This window comes from Ictidomys tridecemlineatus, chromosome 5, assembly GCF_052094955.1.
Source record: "Ictidomys tridecemlineatus isolate mIctTri1 chromosome 5, mIctTri1.hap1, whole genome shotgun sequence".
Classification (NCBI taxonomy): Eukaryota; Metazoa; Chordata; class Mammalia; order Rodentia; family Sciuridae; genus Ictidomys; species Ictidomys tridecemlineatus.
The window spans coordinates 183,144,444-183,168,991 of NC_135481.1; the positions used below are offsets into that span (position 1 = coordinate 183,144,444).

Below are 24,548 nucleotides of genomic sequence, written 5' to 3' on the forward strand. Positions count from 1 at the left end.
CTCTCTGAGTTGAGAATCCCTGTAGGGGAGGGATATTGCAGCAGGAAAGTCTATATGGAAATATTCTCCTTCCTCAAGCCATGGCTTTGCAAGCTAAGGCACTCCTGAGCCAGACTGAGGTGTGGGATGCCCAGAGAGAGGAAGGGAAAAAAAATGATGTCAGAAAAGTCAATGTGGTCCAACTGCAGAAAAGAGCTGGAGATGCAGGGGAGAGCCATCAAAAATATTAGAGGGGAAGTCGTTTATATAATTAGGGTTTTTACAAAGCGCGAGCTACAAAGAGGACTTGTGGGGAGCTAAAGAAGACAGGGAATCCAACCAGTCAGCTTCAAGAGCAGTCTGGCCAAGATATCATGCTGGCATAAACAGTGGCCATGGAATGAAGGGAAAATGATACGGGAAACTCAGAATGTGCCTAATGGGGACACAGAAAGGGGATAAGAACAGGTGCCATGTGCCACCTAACATCACAGTCCTGTGAAAAAGTACTGTTATCCCTATCCCGTTGCAAGGGAAATAGAAGATTGAAGAGCTTACATACCTTGTTAATAAATGGTAAAGACAAAAATTAAATGCAGGGTTACCTCTATTTTTATGTTAGTGAGTAACTAAGTAAAATATTAAAGTGAAGGAGGGAGGCAAAAAAACTTTGCTCTGGTCAGACTACACTCCAGATACTGCATTCAATTCTAGACTCCATACTTTAGTAGGAGACTTTGATTGGCTAGGGAATGGGATATGTGCAGAAAACAGTAATGGGCTGGTCAAGAAGCTGAAAACTATACGGCAGAAAATTAAAGTTCTAGGGGAATGCACCTGGAAAAAAGCAAAATTTGATGTCATTTGATGCTATATGTAAGTATCCTGGGTCCTCTCAGACTCCCAGAACCCAGGGAGTAAGCAGGAGCAGATCTCTACATGAGTGGACAGAATCCAAAGAGGGCATGTTATCAACTTCAGTCTTTAACTTGAAGGCAATAGAAATCAATTGACAGGTTTCAGTAATTAATAATGTTTCCATTTTTAAAAGACAATGGTGGAGGTGAGTCCAAAAATATTTTCTTCACTTAGTTGTATGTTTCCCCCCATACATGGTCCAGTACATACCTTGGTAAATTTATTACTGAAGATTTTCTATTTTGGAATAAAATCTTTTTGTTTATTATATTTTCTAATTGACTGTTGTGGATATTTTGGATAGGCGTTTTTGTACAATTATTCCATATCCAGCCACTTTAATGAACTCTCCTTATTATTCCCAATAGTATAGTTAATTCTCTTTTAAGTTTTCTGGGATGATACACACAGCTTCTGCAAATAACAACAATAATACTTAAAATTTACAAAATTTGATCTGATTTATTGCATTTACTAGCACTTTCAGAATAGTGATCCTCAACCAGGTATGATTTTACACCCTAGGGGACATCAAGCAATACCTTTTTCAATGGCAAAAATGCCTTTTCTGTTTCACCATGGTGTATACATTTGGCTATTAGTTTAAGGGAGAAATTTTGTTGAGGAGTCAAGAGTCTTTAAACTCATATTAACTAAAATTTTTTAAACCAGAAACAGGAATGAAGTCTTACCAAATTCTTTATTCTCTTCATCATGATGATAATATTTCTTTGATTACTTTTCCTGTTCTTATAATTTACTTCTTTGTTCCATTGACTTTAGAAAACTATTGACCATTTTTAAGTAAGCATATCCCTGCTTCTACTCCCCCTTGTTACATGCTGTGAGGAATTGCCCATGTGAGAAGGAGTTTGATCACAAATCAATGATAGCAATTTGTAGTGTCTGCCCTTGTGACTTTCAATGGGGACTCGTATGAAGCTATTGTTCATTTCCGCTGAGTTATCCGGCTAAATATGGACTAGCCATGGGCTTCTGGTTGCCTGAAGAAGCTCTGAAGAATAACTGCTAATCTCTTTGAGGTCTCTCAGGATTCTCTCTCGTGAAGTGAATTTTTCATATACCACAGAGACAGACCACACTAGGGTAGATAATCTCAAACAATTTAGGAAAAAATCACTCAGGCATTTTCACATGACTCTGTAATAAACAGATAGAAATTTAACCTTTTAATATAGATTTCCCAATAGTTAACTCTCCTTAGAGTACTGAAATAATCCTGTACTCATGGAACATATATATTTTTTAAGATCAGACTTGATATTTTTAAATTTTTTTCTATCTACATGCAAAGAGTAAGATTGGTCTCAAGTCTTCTGTCTTTATATAATTTCACTTTCCATTTCTTTTTGCTATAAAATAGTTTATCATGAAATAAAGTGTTTAATTTATTAGAAAGCATGTACCTATAAAATCACAAGGGCTTGGTTATTGATCTATAATTCTTAAAAACTATCTCTGTGAAATTAAACTTCTCCACTGTTTTGAGGCCATATTTTGACCATCTTAGTTACTATGCAAGAGATTTCATTGACATCTCTGGAACTATGGGTTATCAATTTTACTGTTTCTCTAATTTCTCAACATTTATTCTTCTTTTGTCCTTGAATATTACTTTTCACCTGTTTTTTAAAAATATGAATTTCCCTCGAATTTCTTAAGTAAAATACATCTTTGATTTTTGTACTCTTATTTTAGCAGTAGTAAATGTACTTCTCTTTGACTTCAGTTCTGGCCACATCATATAAGTTTGCTAAATAATGTTTCATTACTTTTAGTTAAATATTACATGACTACTAGTTTAAGTTCTCTCTAACCAAAAGTTATTGATTTCCTTTCCATCAATTAAATATTTCTCCTCCAATATTTTCTTATTGTTTTCTGCTTTTATCATATCATGCTCATAGAATTTAACACATAACTTTCATTTGATGAAATTATTGGTGTTTTTCTTTTTGGCTAACATATGAATAATTTTTTCTTAGTATAGAACTTTTCTTAGTATCAAACTTTTCTTAGAACTCTTTATAAAGTTCTTGGAAAGATTTTTCTTTAGAAAATGTCTATTTTTCGCAAGACTATCTAATTTGGTACTGGGAAAAATTCAAACTTGCATTTTATATTTAGTTTCATCTTGTCCCTTATAGCCTCTATTTTTTTTAATGTTCCATGGGTCTTGTATTAAAGAAGATTAATATTACTGATAATATGAACATATTTGGAGTAAATGTTTGAAAACGTTTGAAACTCAAAGGCACATGGCAAAATGGATCAGACGGTCAGTCCAAAAAGGAGTGTATTTTAGTACAACAGTATGTCTGGGCAATTAACAAACATATTTCTATTGAAACTGTGTGCTCAAATGGGAGGAAATCTTTGCCAGTTATTCTTTTGACAGAGGATTAACATCTAGAATATATAAAGAACTAAAAAAAAAAAAAACCAAAGAAGCAAATAAGCAAGTCAATAAATAGGCAAAATTAAAAAAAAAAAAACCAGACATTTCTTAAAAGAAGTAGTACAAATGGCCTATAATTATATGAAAAAAAAATGTTAACATCTTTAGTCATCATGGAAAAGAAAATCAAAACTGCACTGTGATTCCATCTCACTCCAGTCAGAACTATAGTCATTAAGAATACAAAAAGCAATAAATGCTGGTAAGAATGCAAGAAAAAAGGAACACTTATATCTTGTTGGTAGGAGTATAAATTAGTACAGTCACTGTGGAAATCAGTATGGAGGACCCTCAAAAGACTAAAAGTAGAAAGAACTATGATACCATCCCGCTATACCATGCCCTAGTGTATACCCAAAGGAATTAAAGTCAGCATGCTGTAACGATATCTTCATACCCATGTTAATCATAGCAAAATTCAAATATCCAAGTTACAGAATCAGCCTAGGTGTCCATCGATGGAGGCCCGTATAAAGAAAATGTGGTACATATACACCAGGGAGTATTATTCAGCCATAAAGAACATAATCATGTCATTTGCAGGAAAATGGATGGAATTGAAGATCACAATGCTAAGCGAGATAAGCCAAAGACAGGTGTGTCCTACTTCCCAGGGTCACGTCATCTCTGGGAAGCATGGACTTGTGGAAATGGACAGGGAAATATCAAGTGGAAGGATCGGCAGAGCAGTAAGCAGTGAGCCATTGGACTCTGCCGGGCGACACTCTCAGAACCTTTTGTAGAGTTACTAAATCCACAAATACTTGGCTCAAGTGGACTGTCTGACTGTCTGTAAATCTCACCCAGTTTCCAGGGAAGGAAGTCAGGAGAAGCAGGGAGGGAGATTGGTAGGTTTTATGGACATTTCATAGCCATGGAAGTGAGAACAAACTGGACGATTTTTATCTAAAATCCCCAAGGGTCAAGGAAGCCCTTGATGTGATGAATAGGCAAAAAATACATACTGCTCAATTCATAAAATGCCTTGTTTATATTTTGCCTACATGTTTGTATTAAATTCCTGTGTAATTATTGTGTTTTATCACTTTTCCTTTGCATTGCTAGCAGTGTTTATTTCATAAATTTGAATATGACGTGATTTGGCACATCGAGATTCATGACCATTATTTTTCTTCTTGTGGATTACTTCCTCATCAAAATACAATTACCTTCTTTTAAGTTCTTTTATACTGGAGTCTATCTTGTCTTTCTGTGTCATCTTGATTTAGGCTTAAATCTTGCGCAAAGTTTGTAGGTGACTTCTGTCTGTTTGCTTAGTTGCTTGAAAGTCTTAATATTTTGTATTAAAGTTTGTTAAAGACCCAGAATTCTAGATCTTATTGTGGTGTTATTTTGTACTATTCTTTGTGGGGGTTTTTTTTTGCTATTAGTTTTATTTTTATTTTTCACCAACAGTGTACCTGTTTTTCCAATTTTTTAAGTTAAAGTATAAAAAGCACTAGGAATAACATGCAAAAATATTTCCATAAACTCTGTCGTCTTTGCTTTCATCCTCCTCTAGCTGATTGAAAAGTGCAACACTTTTTATGTTCCTCCAAGTAACTGTCTTTCTTGATAAAAATTGTACTTGAACTTGTTCATCAATGTAATGAATTAAATCATTCTTGTTGACTCCTCCTCTATTGTGGGACTTAAAAAGTTTTTTAAGTTCATCCCCAATCTCTTTCTAATCCACATTTATGCCTTTTGCTGATATCATCTCAAATCTTTAGACCCAGATTATTAATGTTGAATTTTATTTTTGTTTATATTACGTTCACATTTTCTAAGAACTGTTTACATATCATTGGATTTCTATGTAACTCTATTTATGACTATTAAAATAAAAGACTCAATTCTATGTTCAAATGATTTTAATTCTCACTACTCTAATTTTTATCTTGACTTACCTATTCCTATGTTCCCAACTTTGATATATGTCATTTATGTGGAGTACACTTTCAAGAATGATATTTGCAGCGGGGCACAGTGGCACACATACACACAGCAGCTCAAGAGGCTGAGGCAGGAGGATCTCAAGCTCAAACCCAGCCTCAGCTAGTTCACAAGCCTAGACCATATGCAAAGCTGATGTCAACACAGCGGTGAATGTAATAGAGAGAAAACTCTGCCTTTGCAGAGCTAACACTTCAGTCGGGGAGACAGATGATAAAATGCATAAATAAAACATAGAGCATTTCTGATGATGACGCATGCTGGGAGGGAGGATAAAGCTAAGGAAGGGTGGAGGACATTGTACGCCTGACCTTTTAAATAGGGCCATTGAGGAAACCTTCAGCCAGGTGCTTTACTGAGCACCTTCTATGCAGCAGGTACTAATCCAGATGCTAGGAACATAGTAAACAAAACAAAGTCCTGCGCTCTGAAATTCACATGTATGTGGGGGACAAAGAAATAGCATCCAAGAAAAATGCTACAAAGGAAAAAGAACGCAGGACAAAATACTTGCAGAACCCTGGTTTTACTGAACACTGATCTTTTTCTGTTAACTTTTCCAATAGTATTTTGAACTTTTCAATAAAATCCTGAAGTTTTTCCTCAGGTTGAGAAAAATATATCCTAGTTCATCTTTAATTATTATTTCATTTGTTATTTGTGCCCCCCTTTTTTAATAGTTTTTTCTTTTTTAGTTGTAGACGAACACAATACCTTTATTTATTTATTTTATGTGGTGCTGAGGATCGAACCCAGTGCCTCACGCATGCAAGGCAAGCGTGCTACCACTGAGCCAGCCACAACCCCTGCATATTTGTGCTCCCTTTTAAATTGTATTTTATTTCAAAAATTTTTTGGAAATAGTTTTGAGTATTTCATATGCACAATGGCCTCTTTTTAATTTTTAATTTTATTTTTTCATTGTCACATAATAATTGTATGTGTATTGCATACAGTGTGATATTTCAGTGTATGTGTATAATATGTAACTGTTAAATCAGTATATTCTTCATTTCAAAGGTTTAGCATTTCTTTGTAGTAAGGAAATTCAAAATCCTCCCTTCTATCTACTTTGAAATATATGATAAATTATAGTTAGCGATGGTCCCCTCTCTGTGCTGTGTGGTAGTGTTCTGTGTAGAACACTAGAACCTGTTCCTTCCATCGAGCTGTAATTTTGTACCCATTAATCAACCTCTTCCTATCGCCCTTGTCTCCCCACCTCCCAGCCTCTGGTAATCACTCTTCTACTCTCTATTTCTATGAGGTCAACTTTTCTAGCTTCCACATATGAATGAGAACATGTGGTATTTGTCTTCCTGTGCCTGGCTTTCTTCACTTAATCTCATGTCTTCCAGAATCATCCATGTTGCAAATAACAGGGTTTCAAAAAATTCTTTTTTATAAATCTAAATGCTATTTCACACAGTGATCTCTTTTTTTAAGAATAGAAGTAATGATGTTTGAGTGCTGTCTTCTATTTTCTATATATATGTATATAAAATCTCATTCTTTTTATCTTCTGTATTCTGCTAGGGTTTTTCAAGTTTATTCAAGATTTCTGACTCCAAGTCCAATGTCTGCTTTGTCTGTTATTGGTTCAAATCCTCAAATGAACAATTAAAGTATCTCGAAAGCCAATTCTCTTGGAAGCATATTAGTTTTGCTTGTTTATTTGTTTATTTGGGGATTTTTGTTTGTTTGTTTGGGTGCTCGGAATTGAACATAGAGCTTCACACATTGCTAAGCACACACTTGCCCACTGAGCTACACCACCATCCCCTAGTCTTTTTATATTAGATTTTAATTATTTAATTATTATTATTATCATTTTAATATATTTTAATTATCAGCATATATTTATTCAAATATGTTTCATCCCAAATACTCTACTGTAAACAAATGTGCTTTATTTAACTTACTGCACAAAGAACTCTTCAGGCAGATACTATGTTATCACCATTAAACAGATGGTAACATTGAGGCATATGGAGAGTAAGTGATCATTGACTATTTTCTGCATTGCCAGTTCTGCTCTGTACTACCTCTAATGTTGATTGTAATGTTGATAGTTACACCTTTTGGGATTTTATTTATCTTTTCTTTTATTTCCAACTCTTCTCAGCTTTCTCCCTTCATATCATATATGGGGATATCACTGATTCATATTTCATTTCTTATATCATAACTGCATATTTTCCTGAATTTTGCTGAAAGGGCAATTCAGGTGTGTTCTCAAATGTTCTTCAGATTACTATAATTGATCTATTCCAAAAGAAAGTTCTTTTTGTACCTTGTGAGTAAATGTCTTCTGTCTTATGATGCAGATGCAGATTTTCTCAGAAGGCTCATATGCTGCTTCTTTTTTATTTTTTTTCCCCTTACTTATCCCCCACCCCAAGCCCACTCTCCAAAAAGGAAGGAAAATCTTTCAGATAGGACTTTTCTGATAAACAAAATAAGATTTTCTTTGGCCCCTCCTCTCCTCCTTGCCGTTCCTCTGGCTCCTATTTGAGGAAGCCAGAGCTTGTGCCATGGATTGGCCCTTCCGACACCCTCTGACCCTCTCTCTCACTGTCCAGTGCTTCTCATCCCCCTATTCACTATGAGTCTGATGGGCCCTGGGGAGTAGAGGCCAGCTGATCTCGTTACTGTGAGAAGATCCCACATTCCCAAAGAATGTATGCGAATAGTACAAACTCCAACCCTGAATTCCCAAGTACATCCTGGATCATCCTTTTCCCAGAGCTAATACCACACCCCAGATGTGCACCACCTGCTCTGTTCACTCCCACCCAGAGGCACTGAGTGCTTGCAACTGAACTGGTGAAAACACATTGCTGGGGTAGGATGGGTCTAGAAGCCCAGCCTTCTCTGCACACAATTCCCGCCAAACACAATTCCCACCAAGCAGGGGCAGAAGTGGAGAAGTCTTTTTTCCCTCAGGCAAATGCCTTGTTTTGAGATATAGATACAGAGTCGGTGTGGGGAGCTTGAGTCTGCCTTCTTCCTGAAGTCTTCATCTAAGTTTTGGTGGTAGAAATTGCATGCATACTACAGATCAATACGCCAGGGTTCTTGTGCTTTAAATGTGGGAATATTTGCATGTTTTCATAAACATTTCAATGGGAAGGTGGGGAAGATGAAACAGAAGGGATCACCTTAAACCCAGAAAAAAGGTCACATGGGGGATGACAGCTTTCTGTTTCAACTTCTGGGACCACTGGCTTTGCCTTGCCCACTTACCACTCCCCAAGTCAACCCTGAGCAGGGCACAGAATCCCAGATTCCTATCCACGAGGGGTGCTGGAGTGAGCAGCATAATTAAATGATTGAGAATGTGGCCTCCAGGGCTAGGGGTATAATTCAGTGGAAGAGCACTTGCTTCGCGTGTCTGAAACCCTACATTGAATCCTCAGCATTAAAAAAAAAAAAAAAATGAGAATTTGGACTCTGGAAGCTGGCTGTCTGGGTTCAAATCCCAGGTCCACCACTTACTAAATGAATGACACTGGACAAATTATTTTAAAATAATAATAATCTTTCCGTGCCTCAGTTTCCCCACATGTTAAATGTAGCCAACTATAGAACCTCTCTCATAGGGCCATCATGATGAACAAGGGATGTAATCTTTGAAGCACTTACCATAGCACGTGGCACATAAAAGCTATTGATTCATTGATCCATTGAAGGGACCAGTACTGGTAACCTCTGGGCCTCTTCTGGACATACATGGTCCATCCTATGGGCAGCTGGGACTGGAGCTCTCCACAGAAGACACCCGCTTTGTCTTGTCCCCTTGATCAGGCTCTGTCCTTGAGGTTCGAGTGAATTCTTTATCTTCAGGGCCTCCAGTATCTTTTAGGAGAGGTCATTCATGTAAATAACACCAAAGCCAAAGGCTTTCTATATGCCTTTAGTTTGCATAAATCACAGGTCCTTACAACACGCACTCAGGTCAGTGCTATTATTAACCCCACTGTACAGAAGATACAACAGAGGCCCAGAGGGTTATGGCTGTTACACCAAGGAGCTGGGATTCTAACCTGAGAAGCCTGAAAGATGAATGAACCTCTCCTCTTTAAGCAGAGAGACTGGGAGTCAGAGACAGGCCCTTTCTCTATTAAGAAGCAACGTAAGAGCCCTGAAGTCCAGCAATAACTTCACGACTTACAAATATGTACTAAAGGTTTGAGAGTGAAAAGCTCCCCCTCGACCAATGATCCTCAACTGGGAGTAAGTGTGCTCCCTGTGGGTGTCTGGCAGGGCCTGGAGGTATGTTTGGTTATTGTCATTGGTGCCTAGTGGGTAGAGAGCAGGGGTCCTGCTAAACAGCCTACAGTGTACACGGTGGATCCCCATGGCAAAGCATTACCCAGCCCCAAACGCCAAGAGTGCTGAGATTGTGGAGCACAAGGTTTTAGCGTGAATTAGATCTGTTCATCTTGCTCCTGTGTCTCTGATGAGATTAAAAAAAAAAAAAATGAGACCCCAATTGGCACAGAATTCTGTGCCAATTTACCTCTGCAGGTAGGGATCGCTCTGTGCCTCCCTTCCCCCAACTCAGTCTTCCCACTGTTCCATATTTTGGGGGAGCAATCCCAGAGCTGCCCTCTGAAACCTCTAAGAAACTGTGGATTTCAGAAAGTGGGGTAGGGATTCCGTTCTTTGGAAAAGTTGAGCTACTGGATAGAAAACTCACCCCTCCGAGCTGACAGAGGATAAAGCACAGAATGTTTTCGATTTCAGAGAGAAGTGACTCTCTGCTCCTTCCATTCAGGAGCTTGTGTTTTGCATTTAAATGACAAGGGGGCTGCTGGGGAGAAGCCAGGGCTGGTCCTCTATGAGGAGGGAAGTTGTCGCCCCTCTGAAGTGGCTGCGTTAATGTCATGTCGTTACACCGTATTGCTGCACAGGTTAATATAATTGGGTGTCTATGTGTGAGCAATGATCCGTGCCGTGTTACAGCTCTGAAACAAATGACATTTAACCAGCCGGTCTGTAAGGCTCCTTGTTATCTACATGGTGAGCAATTGGAACGGAGAAGGAGTCCTCTCGGTGAGCAACTGATGAATTAGTTGTTGGGTTTCCTCGACAGCCTAGATTTATAAGAGCACAATTCTAACATAATTTATTAGATCTATAAACAGACAGATCCGATGTTTTTACTGAGATTACATCTTGTCACCCTCAGATATTGTGTCACTGACAGCCCTGTTATAATTTAATTTTATTATTCTGACTAAGGTATTGTTTCTGGGGACTTATTTATTTATTTATTCCCCCCCCCCCCCATGAAGAGAGACATGTTCCAGTTTAGCTGGAAAGGAATCGGACACTTTTGTGCTAACTGATCTCTCATAGCTGCCCTGATGGCTTTTCTGGGCTGCCATTGTGGTTCTCAAGGACAGGGACAAAGTTTGAATGGGAACTAGTAGGTGACCCCTGGCCTGGGGGTGGAGGGTAGTGGCAGGAAAAGGGCTCAGCAAGTATCTGCAGTGCAATTGGAGCCTGTTGGAGGAGGACCTTGGTAGGAAGCTTAGCTGGTGACTAACCTACTTCCCTTTTGAAGGCCTAGGGTTCTCCAGGCCCACCTGTCAGCCAGGACACGGGAAGGTCCACCAGACCAATCACCACTTACTTGAGCATGAAGCTGGTGCCTCTAGCTGCCTGGCCAGAGCTCTCTGATCTCCCACAGAGGAATCCTAAACCAACTCCTCTGGCAATGTGGAAAGGGAGAGGGGCATGTCCAAGGCCCTTGTAGTAAAGGGGCCATAGGACTGGGTAACCAACACCTACCAAGAACGGGATAGCAGATGCCCCAAGAGTTGTGCAGGGGAGAGAATCCTCGAGCTGTGTGTCCCATTCAGCTGGCCTGAGACAGTGGGAAAACTCCCCACTTAGAGGCAATCTGATGCAGGTCCCATCCCTCTGGATAACTATGACTTTGGGGATTCCATTTTCCCTTGAAGAGCCATTGCCAGGCACGGTACCTGCCACCTAGTCACTAATGAGAATAAAATGATGTCATGAACAAGAGAGGTGTTTCATAAGTTATAGTGCTGGGCATATGAAGTACATTGATTAGCAATAATATCTCCAAACTCTAGAGAATTTTTTTTTTCATCTGGAAGGGATATTTTTATTTTTATATTTTTATTTTATAATAATTTACATAGGGTTTTAAGTTTTACTAGGTATTTGCATATAATATAAACTTTTAATCTCCTAATAATCTTTTGAAGGTGAGTGACTTTCTCTTCCCCATTTTATGGGAGAAGAAACTGAGATTCATGGTGCTTACTCAGTTACTCAACTGGTCACTGGAGCAACACCGCATCCGTGACCTTTTTAGACTTTCAAAAGAATCAGCACTTTCTCTGCTCAGGATTGGCATGGGGCGGAGCATGGATATGAGAACAATCCGAGGGCAAGTTTCTTGCCAGTCCTGCACTCACCAGTTAGGTCACAGTTAGGTCCCAGGAGAAACAATTTGGTTCAAGTCACCAAAGCCTGGGGTCCGTGAGCTCTAGGGAGTTAGCTCCATTTGCTTTCAGGGCCAACTTCTGCCCCAAGGCCTCCAACAATTCTTGGAGTCATTCATGAAGTCTTCATGCCCCATGGTGAGAAAAGAAATTAATATCAGAAGTGGCAGCCAGTGAGTGGCAGCTCCATAACAGGCTTGAACCCCGACCTCTGGGCTACCGCTGGGAACAGCTCAGCCAAGCACATCATTGACTCCCAGAGTCCCGGACCTTGAGATGGGCTTGTGCACTTGGAGGTCACCCGGTCCAGCCCCCTTATTTTACAGATGAGGAGGCTACGTTCCAGAGAGGGGAGGGGGCTTGCCCAAGGTCCCACAGTGAGTCTGGGGGTCAAATCAGGGTTAGAACCAGGTCTTTCTGACATTGAGCACCCCATCAGGCATACCCTGGATGCTTTTCTAAGAGCCAATAAAACACAGGACCCAACAAAACACCAAGTATGCCATGTGCAACTCCGCATGGAGCTATTAAATCATCAGTCTGCAAGAGCAGGAGTCCTGGCCAGAAGGGAGTCACACACCCTGTCACCCTGCACCACCTTTGTCTTGAGCCTCTTGCCTCAATCCAGGGTGCATTCCAGCCCCATGCTCTCTCGCAGTCGCAGCCCAGACTTACTATTAAGCCAGGGACCTGCTGGCCTTCTGGATCCTGTTTTCTCTATTCCCATTAAAAATTTCCTTCCAGACAATTCTGCCTCAGGCCATGCTGGTAAATATTTTCCAATCTCTCCGGATCCTCAAGACCTCTCCTAAGGACTTTGACCCCAGTTCTTTCAGGAGAGCTGGACGGGAACATAAGCCAAGCTTTCAAAAGTCAACAATTTCGGCTCAAACCTCATACCCTTTCCTGACCCCCAACCCCTCCCCCGCAAAACCCGGTCAGCTTCCAACACCATTTGCCAAGCAGCTCCTGCAGTTTATAATGAGGAGTGATTTCTTGATCAGCAAGTCTCTCCTGCTAGAAGGAGCCCTGAGAGGCCGGAGTATGATGCTTTTGTTTGCTGCTGTGTTGCCAGGGCTCAGCAGGACGCCAGTGCTCACGGGGCAGGTGCTCAGTAAGTATCCACTCAAAGAGAGAATTGCAGGCAAATCCTCATCCACTCCCAAAATTGAACTCACCATAGAAGATGAGAAATTCTGGGAGTTCCTAAGGGAGCATCCCATTCCCACTGTGCCCCTACCCCTAGGGAGATCTGCTCTTGCCCATGACTGGAAAAGTGTCCCTTGTGGTAGGGGGCTGAGAATGACACAAAATGGAGGTAACTATAGCAAGCCCCCCACCCCGTCCCCGTCCCCAAGGTTGCTCTAGTTGCAGGGGCTCCTGCTTAGAACCCCGTGGTAAAAGTGGTACAAAGCAAGAGGCAGGGCATCCTGGGCCCTGTGGGTCAGAAAAGGACAAGTCCAGGCACCATGGGAACCAGGAAGAAGCCCTGTCTTTGGGTTCAGAGGGAAGAGCCACAGCCACGAGAATTGGGATCTAACACAGGGTCTGTGTCTAGACATCAATGGTAGCAGATCAGCAGAAATGCTCAGAGCAACCAAAGCAGCCAAGCTATAGCTCTTCAGAAACAGCTGACCTGGTCCCCAAGGACCCAATTTCACTCACATTCCCGTCAGGAAAGGAAGAGCTGGTTCATGCCTTTACAATCTGGTGGTCATGCAGGAAGGGCCTCTGGGCAAAGTTTACTAGGGACACAAGCACAAAGTCATTTAAAGACAATGCCTTGAGATGTCCCTCTAGGATAGCACTGTTCAAAAGAAATAGAATGCATATTCTGCATATCCTTTTACATGTTTAAGTGGCCACATTTTTTTGAAGTCAAAAAAAAGAGCAGGTAAAATTAATTTTAATAATATATTTAATTTAATCCAATATATCTAAGGTATTGGATTACAACATGTAACTGATATAAGAAATATTAATGGGATAGTTTGCATTCTTTTTTGAAATGCCATGAGTATCTTAGAGTATATCTCAGTTTGGGTTAGCCTCATTTCAAAACCCTCACAAACACAGTGAACAAATAACACTATATCTCTATTAGGAATGGTCACTCCTGGCTAGTGGCTTCTGTATTGACCGAATGGTTCTAGGAAGTCAAGTCAGCCTTCATCTTGACAGTCCTGTCTGACAAGTGGGTATATTTCAATGTCACTAAAGGCATCAAAGGTGCAATGCAGAACTATAAGGCAGATACAGATATAAGAGATTTCATAAGCCAGAGAATCTTCATTTGGTCCCGGAATTCCCCACCTACAATACCAGACATTGTGTGGGGTTCTGGTGGCATTTTCTCTATTTGGGGACCCTGGAGCTGCTGGCTTCATGGCTGCCCTCTGGAAACATTTCGCTTAGAGTCTGGGAAATGGAGTGGTTTGAAATGGATCCAGATTTTCAGCTGCCTGATCCCCGCAACCCATCTGCCTAGCACCAGGAGTGAGGCAGATGCTGAAAACACATCTGTCAACCTGCCCTGATGGTTTCTGGCACTTCCCCCAGCCTCTCAGAGCCCCTGCCCCCACCCTGGAAGAAGATAGCACTCTCTGCATCTGCAGTTCCTGGTCGCCCCCCAAGAAGTCATAATGGGGTATGCTAAGGGTAGCTGCCCCAGAGGGTGGTCCCTGTTCTCAGGGACTGACTGCTTCCTCTGTCAGCTCTGCTTTGCTGCTCTCTATTCCTCTAAGGAAGCCTTCCTCTGAGATGGGAAGCAGGGTACCAACCCCAGCAGTCCCCAGAGACACAGTGAACAGCTCTCTGCCTGGGCTACTGTAAGCAAATCCCAAGACAGAACAGGGCTAGTGCCTGCATGGCAAGCAACCAAACCTTCTCCTTACACTTTCTCTTGTACAATATGAGCTGTTGTGAGGATGAGAACACGCAAATAAGTTTCCTGACAAGCAGTTTTTAACAACTTCTGAGTTGAACAAGATAGAGGTAATAGGAAAAAGAGAGGACCTGTTATCATAGAGGAGGCCAGACTTGACCCCAGGTAGCACCATTCTCCTGGTCAGTATGGGTCTCCATTATGGGGGTTTCCACATGATGAAAATAATTTTGATGTTATGCAGATGAAGGGGATAATGTCAGTCCAAATGATCATGTAAGTAGGAGTTCATTTTTATACTCCCAAAACCTCCATGGGCTAGAACGGTGGAAGGTGTCTGATTCTCCTCTCTCATGTCAGCACCCAGTTCAGAACCTGGACCACAGCTGGTGCTGAGTAACTATGGCTAATCAAATGGAGGGAGGAACATAGGGGGAAAGGCAACAAGGAAAGCGGGGTGGGGGGGACAAGAAAAGCTGGTGAGGGGTGAGAAAGAGCAGCTAGGAGACAAAGCACGTGAGAAGGAAAAGGAGAGCCAGGGTAGGAGCCCCTGTGTCCCTTGGCCCTGTGTCTATGTCTATCACGTTCTGCACTTTTCCAGTAGCATCTCTCTGGCTATACACAGCAGACTGGGCACCCTGGCTTGGGCTAGAAAACCTTTTGCCAATTGTCTATTTTTCCTGGGTGTTTTGTTTTGTTTTGGGGTGTGTGTGTGTGTGTGTGTGTGTGTGTGTGTGTGTGTGTGTGTGTTGGTGGTGGTACTGGGGATTGAATCCAGGACCTTGTACATGCACTGCTCTAGCTCTAGCACTGAGCTATGCCCTCTAATCCTTTTTTAAAAAAATTTTGAGACAGGGTTTTGCTACATTTCCAAGGCTGGCCTTGAACTTGCGATCCTCCTGCTTCAGCGTCCAGTGTCACTGGGATTATAGGCATGTGCCACCATGCCTAACTTCCATTTTTCCTCCTAAACCATCAAGGAATCTATACATCAGCTAAACACAGACACCATATGTGGAAATAGTTATTCTGCTATTGATATTTTCCTTATAAAAGCACATTGTTTTATGAGTGGGTGGAGGAACACTTTGTAAACTGTTAAATATGATGTAAATGCTAATTTCTCTGCATTGCCCTGTAAAGGAACTCCCTGGGACGAGCATCTCTGGAAGGCCATAAAAGAAAATGGTAAAAATAAATTAGGGAGAAATGCGGGTGGCAGCATACGGTGTCTGTTTTGCCAACATGCAGCCATGATTCCCCTCTCCAAACTCTGGCCCCAACAGGAGGGGATTTGCATAACTGCAGTGACAGATGCCACCACTTCCCAGCGGCCACCCGGCCTTGACAACTTTCAGGAAACAGTCTGCCAGGGTTCGCTTCAAATAAAAATCATTTTTTTAAATCGCCAATCATTTATCCCTTTTGCAATTGTTACTAAAAATCTGATTTTTATAACTTGGAATTTTATCTTGAAAAGAAGAGATGTAAATGAAATGGTGGAGGTGTGCCTTCAAAACCATTCTAGGTGTTGAATTGCCCAACCAGGCTTGCAAAAACAGCAGCTTTCTCTAAAACCCTCAGAAGCATTTGAGCCATGTTCAAAAGACTGTGGCAGGGGCTGAGGTTGTGGCTCAGTAGTAGGGCATTTGCCTGGCAAGTGTGAGGCACTGGGTTCAATCCTCAGCACCACATAAAAATGAACAAATAAAATAAAGGTACTGTGACCATCTACAACTAAAAAAATAAAAAATTTAAAGAATGTGGCAGGTGTCCCACAAACACTAGCCTCTTTTTCCGATAGCAGCTTAGCCTGTCCCAGGACTCCCTTAACCAAACCCAGCTCTGGATTTTAACCATAACTCTGATTCCGTCACACACAAAAGAATTAGAATCCCAGGGTCACAGGGCTATTTGTGGAATGAATATTCGTACCCACTTTGCAAATGCATGATGTATGAACTGTATATATTTCTTTGATAAATTGTTTTTAAATATTTTCTCCTTTTTATTAATTGAAGAGGAGACTCATGTATCAATGCCATTTTTTCCTGTTTTTCACATAAATTATTTTCTTGCAATGTTCGTTTGTATTATTATTGCCGGTATTAAGGCAAAGACTATTTTTGCCTTGTAAACAAGATTTTGCTTACAGCTAAATGAAAAGAAGTGAAGTTAATCACATTGAAATAATAGGTTTAAAAAGGTAATTCAGTGGTATTGGAATGAAGTTTAATCTTCAGCAATAGAAGCCATGCTGAGAGAAATGGCAGAAAAGCTTGTTCTGTAATTAAATGGTATTTATCATTGGCAGGTCAGCTGTGCTGGGTGAGAGGCTCCAGGACTCTACAGAAAAGGGGAAGGAACTCAGGCAGACAAAAAGGGCCTTGGGCAGAGCTGGGGGCTGTGAGAATGGGCTAGGGGGAAGAGCTGGGTGCGTGCGGTGACCCCTCCTGCTGTCAGGCTCCAACCCTGCACACGTGTGCCTCAGTCCACAGCAGTGAGTTCAGCCAAAATGCCAGGAGCATCCCTCACGTTTCTCCAGAAGAGACCCAAACTCACTTCTCCCAGTCCACATTAAACCACATGCACTTAAATATAGACAGAACTATACCAAATCATGAGCTGGTAGCTTCACTCTTTTTATCTCTGGAATGGATTACTAAGGCATCCACTCTTAAGAGTTGTGACATCTAGTGTGACACGGGATGTAATGGGCCATGTAACATGCCTGGTTCTGTAGCGACACTACAGAACCATGTTCTAGACTTCAGGCAGAGATAGTGCAGGTTAAGAATCTCTAGCTCAAAGAGAAAGCTGAGCTTTCTCTCAGGCAGCCTTCTGCAAAAGTGGGCAAGCTCATCCTCACAGCCTTGAAGCCAAGGGTACCCACCCCAAGAAGATTCTAAAAAGGCTCTCTGCATACATGGTCAAGTCCAAGAACAAAGTGAATCACTCCGTTAAGCCCCACCCCAGATTTCTCTTTCTGGACCTCTGATTTCATCCTGGAGCTGAAGAATGTGAACCCCGATTGGCTTGGCTGGGCTAGCCATGTTGTTCATTCCTGCCTTCGGTTCAAGTCCTGGATATGCCACTTGCAGGGGTGTGGTTTTAGATCATTGAGCATCTCCAAATGGAAACAAGTAACAGTACCTGGTGGAGAAGAGGATGGACCTAGCTAATTCAGGAGAGTCCTTGACCTTGTGCAGACGAGCCCTTTCCTCCATCTTACGACTCCTTGCTAGTTGGTGACTCTGCCTTAGAGGCTTTGGGCCTTTGACTCACACACAAGCTCTGATGAGATCTTCATGCCACTACCCTGCAGAGTAACAAAAGACCCCATGGAGGATGGTCCAGCTCTGGGAAGGACTTTTCTGTTTTTAACTCTAGCCTGTTTTTCTGTTAAGGCGTTTCCTAGCAAGAACATCTCAAGCATCCTTGAGACCCCCCTCAGTGAATCTGATTTCAGTATGTCTGTCTGACATTTTCAGGACCGGGGCTCACATGCTGGTAGAAGGTGCCTTAAACTCAGCTTCATCCTCAATCAGCCCATGTGCAAAAACACATTCTTCAACATCGAGGGCAGCTGAATCTGGCCAGATGCCAGCTTTCATCTCTAAGAAGCTCAAATTCGGGCCCTTTATTAGCTCTTCCATTTTTATTAGTGTTCCGGAGCAAAGTGTCTGCAGCTAAAGTTATTGAATTTTCACTAAAACCTAAATACATGCATGACCCTTTTGTACTTTCATGTTCAAAAAGGTACAGACTTCCAACTGCCATCTCCTGCCTCTTTCCATATCTTTCCTCATTACAGGCTGCGGTCCAAAACCAATACGAATTAAATAAATACCCCACTGCGAGCTGTACTTTGGAGAATTGTCTCATTGCCGTACAGATGTGGACTATCTCTAAACAGCACCAACATCTTGTATTTTATTTTATATTTGGGAGGGGAAAAAAAAAAGAACAAATTAAAATCCAAATAGTATCCAGGAAGGAAGTGTTTTTCCCCGGGTGAATGTTTGATTTCATTTTTCTCCCAGCATGCCCTCTTCTTTCATCACATAATGGCTCTTCTCAGCTAATCTGTCCTGAAAACCCGCAGGTAGAGATGTTTATTGATACAAGGCCGATGTGCAACTCAGTTTCCAGAGACCATTGAAAGTGCATAAATAGTAAATTTCACTTGATGTCGACTTATTAATGCAATTCCACTCTGAACATTTCTACGGAAAGAGGTTTTGCCAGATGGGAGATAAGTCTTACGTTATGGATCTATATGGAAGAAAACATTTGGTTTCCATTCTAAATGACCCGTACAGGCTGTCCCAGTGATTGCATTTTTCAGGGCAAATCACCAAATTCAACGTCAATTACTCTGCCTCTTAGCAGTTAAAGAAGAAAAGAAGAGGTTTGTGTGTCTTTTTAGAAAGAGACCACTGAAATCTCATAGAAACCTCCAGCCCTCCTTTTCACACACACACAACCAATCACTTTTGTGATTTTATAAGAGCAACTTTGACCATGGTTTGCACAGAATTCACAAATTCAACGTCCTGGAGCAGCTGGTAAGTTTGAATCCGGAACATAATATCCTCAGATATCCATCCCTTTAGAACCCCCTAGGAGCCAGATTTGTTGGACAGAAATGCAGGGCAGGGGAACTCACCATTCCTTTATGCAGATTGTGGAGAAATATAGCAGGAGGAGACGTGCACTCTACAAGGCTTTATGGTCCATCTATGGAACCAGAATAGGAAATCAATGGCTAAGTCCAGACTGGGGCACTGAATTCTTCCAAGTAATCGTTTTTTCCTTCCTCCAGCCCCTGGCCCCTCCTCTACTGAAGTCTTAACATCGTCTTGCTCGTTTAGAGCATAATTGAGACTCCACTTTTATTTCATCATCCTTCCCCTTTCATTGATCATTGCTAATTTTCTGGCTCAATGCCATCTGGGGAATGGGTTTCCTAACGCCAGCAGATGTGCGATTGGAGTCACTGGGATAAAAATGGGTTTGTGCTTTGTCTCAGGAGCCAAGTCAGCTGGTGTGAGGAGCTGACCAGGGCCTCAGGGAATCTGTCAGCCCACTCAGATTTAAGAAAATATCTACCCCGATTCCAGGAGTTCGCCTGGCATCTCCAAGAACATGGCCTAAATGTCTTCCCCCATGCAACAAAGACCCCAGCATGATAAAGGAAGTGGTCCCTTCCCCCACAGGTGCAAAAAGAGTGGGTGGCCAACTGCAGCTGCACCTCCAAGTAGCCAGATGTGAGAACAGTACATCTGTCTGCAGTTTCTCTTTTCAAACTGAATCACTGACTCCTCACTCATGCTTAAGAATATGTGCCAAGGAGAGATTCAGAACCACAAAGTCCCACCCCGCCCCCATCCTGGTACAGGATGAGGGCAGGGAAAATGTATAAGGTGCATGTGCCAAAGCCTTGAACATAGGCAAGTGTAAGCCCAGAAAGAAGAGAGCCTGACAGAAAGGATAAGAGAGGAACTGTTCTCAACACAGTATCCCAACATAATGTCACGCCATCCCAGGAGGGGAAAAAAAATAGTAACTGCAAGAAATGTGATAGAATTGTGAAAATTATATGAAATCAGTATCATAGGTTGTGAACACAAATCCCACTTCTGTTTGTTCTTTAATCAGGTAAAAATGGCAACATTGTCATCTAGATACGAAACATAGGCTGTGATATCACAGGAAAAGCCACATATCAATGTGCTCTCCAAGTGATCTGCATGCTCCCACCCAACCTGCCCCTCATCTTATACCCATGGCTTTGGAAGCCTGATATCAAAGTTTAAAAAGCAAGATGTAGCTAAGTATTTAAAGCTTGGAAGCAATCATGTGCTACAGTCATCTTGTAACAAAGTGCCAACTGTAAATTTTCAAGAAATTTGCAAGTTGATTAACATCATGCTAGTAACTTGAAACTGGCCGTCACAGGAGCATTTACACCGTGGAAGTGGTCAGAAGCTGTAAGTCAGGGCTTTGTTGCTGTTGTCATGGTTGTTATTGTTGTTGTTTCAAAAACATGTTGTTAACCATTTACTCACTCATATTTGGAAATCAGTCAGCATGATGATTAGACTGAATTCAATCCACTTCTCTTTTGATGCCTCCAAACCTCTTTAGTCCCCTACTTAACAGGCATCAGCAAACAGCTTGGATTCCCATTAGAGTAAATGAGAAAAGGAGCCACAAGAAAGAATGAGCCTTAAAGATCCCATTCCTGACTCGCTAAACCATCCTGGCTTTGAGCTATTAGAGAAGGTTGTCACTTTAGGTTCCAATTGGTCAAAGCTTTCTGCTGCTCTAGAAATTTAGCTTTTTCTCTGGGACTGCTTCTGTGGATATTTGCCTGTTTTATTCTTCAGAAGGATGACTTATTCAATGTCACACAATGAATCTACAATGTTATAGGAGAAAGACCCTGAATCGTGAACCCAGCTTCTATAGATTCTTGTGATCTCAGACAAGTCCATTTCTCCTTCTCTCTGATGAAGCGGGTGGGCTTGATGATCTTTCAGGTTCTGAAATACTGACATTCAACTCTGAGCCCTTGTCTAAATGGACTCTTGAGGGAGTGTGGTGAATTTAGGAAATGGAAAGATAAGATGGGCAAACACCATCCAATTTTCCAATAGAAAACATGGACCATAATCTTGATCATGGAGTCCTGCTGAGTCTGAAGACCTGCATATTTTCTGCATGACCCATGAGCCCTTGGGTAAAGAAGATCAGGAATCCACTTGGGTTCTGTAGGAACAACCCAGTCAGACCATGAATATCAGGAATCCACTTGGGTTCTGTAGGAACAACCCAGTCAGACCATGAATCGAGGTACCTGAGTCCCACAGATGTGGATTGAAATCCCAGCTCCTCCACCCTCATGGAAATTTATCCTCTCTGATCTTTTATTTTTTTCATCTGTAAAATGGATCATAATAACACTCATTAATAAAGCTTTCATAAGAATTAAATGAGATAAGACGTGAAATGCTTAGCATCATACCACACAGATTAAGCACTCAATCATCAGCAGCTATTCATATTATCCACCACTACCATCACCATCACCTGGAGTCACTCAATTAATGAACCTCCTGAAAGATGCCCTTTAAGAAGCACTAGGTCTGAAATAAGGTCCTCTGCCTTGTTGGTGAGATCTCCTGACTCCATGGCCCATGGCATTCTTTCCTGAGTCAGAGGATGCTCCAAAAAGGGGGTTGTTGGGTAGCGACTAGGCCACGAGACTTTACAGGATGCTGCTGACTCTGAAGACCTTTGCTGCCACTTAGGCTAAGGCTGCCCCAGGCCCACTCTCCCCAGGGCCAGGCTCCCAGCAAGGCACACCCACTTCCTGAAGCCTTCTCTCAGGAAGGAAATCCCAGTCATCATAAAAGGAAAATAAGGAAATAAAATCTTAATAGGATTTCATAGATGATATAAAATCTCTACAACTCCGGGTGACAGACACTAAAAAAGATCATTTAGAGAGAAAACGCTTTCTAAGACTTCCTGTGGAATTGCTTGTCCGAAGACACTGGGATGGTGGTCATATATAACGTCATCAATGGGAGGTAGTGCCAGCAGGGGCTGGGCTGAATGGGGTGTGGGATCCAGGGAGAGTAACTTGCCTCACCGAGGATGCTCGAGGGGTCGTGAGATAATGCCAAGACGTCCAGTCCTCTCTTCCTCATACCCTCCTCCACATCCTTCAAGCCTTGGCTAAGCTACTGACTCTCCTGGAACCTTCCCTGAACCCCCAACAGACGTAAGCTCTCCACTTCCTTCCCAGCCTTTCTCTTGCATATATTTCTCAGAATGTGTCCACAAAACATTATCGTTGGTATCGGCTGTGGAAAGAGGCTCCTGGGACCCACACCAAGACTTGCCGTTTCAGAATTTCTGGGGTGAAGCTCAGGTGTCCGCATCTTTAACAAGTTCTCTAGGTATAAGTGATCTTTCATCTGAGACCTAATAGCAAGAAGGAGTCTGTCGTGTGACTTTGAGCAGCATTCCAAAGAATGACAAATGCAAACGTCCTGAGGTGGAAAAAGAGTTTGAAAAGTCTGAGGAACAGTCTAGAACACATGGCCAGAGATGAATGGGTGAGGGACATAATGATAGGAGTTGAGATTGTCAATATATATCAGGAACTGGGTCCTGAAGGGAGTAGAGTCTAGATCTGATTCCAAGGTTAATGGAAAGCCACTAAGACCTATCCTGAAAACTGGAATAATGGTCCCAACTCTTTAGTCCACGATTCCTCATGGCATAGACTGTGCTTCCTTTCTCCTTGACTTTGAACTTGGCCACATCACTTGCTTTGAGCAATGGGAGGTAGTGGGTCTGTTGGGAAACAAGGCTTAGAATGTTCTTGCACAGACAGGCTTGCCTTCTAGTGATCCTGATTTTTCACGATGAAAAGAATATGTCTTGGTAGCCACTGATCTGAAGAGGATAAAAAGTCTTGTAGACCAGGAGTCAAATCCCATGTAGATCATCCAAGTCTCATTCAACCCTCAGACATATAGCAAGAAATAAATCCTTGTTATCATTGAGTATGAGGGTGATTTGTTATATAGAAATACTGTGAGAACAAATGTCTGATGAAGGTTTTAAGCAGAGGGGTGTTTTGTTTTGCTTTGCTTTGTTTTTACACGATACCTTTATTTGATTTATTTATTTTTAAGTGGTGCTGAGGACCAAACCCAGGGTCTTGCACGTGCTAGGTGAACGCTCTACCGCTGAGCCACAACCCCAGCCCCAAGGGGTGTTTGGATTTGCCTTTTCTTTTCTTTTGAAGACCACCCTAGAAGCTATGAGGAGACTGGATTATAAAAGACAGATGTGGAAAAGGAAAATGAGTTCTAAGCCCATTGCAGTTTCCTGGGCAAGACCCTGCCACGGGGTTAGGCTGTGTTGGTAGCAGAGATGGAGAAGAAGAAGTTAAGTGGGTTCTGGAAGTACCTGGGAGATAAGGACTGATAGGACTCTCTACTAGACTGAGTTTGGGGGTATGAGGTCAGGACCACAGTGTCACACAATCCCAGGAGGATGCACGTGGAGGAAGCAGCGCAGCCTGGCACCTCTGATCATGGAAGAGAAAAAGACAAATCAAAGATGGTGAATGCCTTCTAGACTCTTGGCTTCTATAACTGAGTGGATGGTGGGTCTATTTACCAAGAGAGGGGGGAACTGAGAGGAAGAAGGTTGATAGGAAAGGGCAAAAGTGACCAGGAGTTCTGTTTCAATCATGTTGAGTTTGAAGTGTCTATTAGACATCCAGATGTGGACAGCAGACCTCTGGATCCAGAGCTCAGTGGAGCATCAGGGCTGAAGTTATAAAGGAATGAACCAACATTCAACGGCAGGGCTTTGCTGGCTCTTCCCTCTTCTACCTCTCCACGGAACACTTGGCTCTTCGTTCTCCTCTAAGGCCCAGTTCAAATGTCTACGCCAGGTAGAATTAGTCATTCTCACCTCTGTGCTCCCAGAGTTCGCTGTAAAACTCTCACACATTACAAAACAGCCTGTCCCATCACCAGACCGTGAATTCTGGGAATCCTTGTGTTTCCCACACCTCGCTGGGCACTTGGCATGGGGAAGAAGCTCCATAACACCCACTTCCTTCCTTCAAGGCATTGGATAGGCTACTTTAGAAGTAATAGTCCATTTAAACGACTTAGAGGCACAGCAGGTATATTGTGATTCCATTTTGAAGTTGATCAAACTGAGCCCTTGAGGGGTTCAAGTCCTGTCCAAAGTGTCTGCAGGTAGAAGCTCGGGATCTGTCTGGTACCACTATTGGGGCTCTTCCCATGTT

General features: G+C 42.0%; 1 long non-coding RNA gene across 5 annotated transcripts in view; it reads right to left on the reverse strand.

Moving 5' to 3' along the window:
- Positions 1-24,548, reverse strand: part of LOC144378131 (uncharacterized) — a 149,664-nt gene that overhangs the window by 107,527 nt on the left and 17,589 nt on the right. Inside the window, exons 2-3 of one of the 5 annotated variants that reach the window (XR_013439703.1) lie at positions 11,791-11,941; positions 8,978-9,190 (exon numbers count right to left, since the gene is read on the reverse strand). The exons of 3 other annotated variants lie outside the window; for them this stretch is intronic. This is a non-coding gene — a long non-coding RNA (uncharacterized LOC144378131). The remainder of the gene's footprint in view (positions 1-8,977; positions 9,191-11,790; positions 11,942-24,548) is intronic. One more of the 5 variants, XR_013439702.1, reaches the window with a different exon arrangement.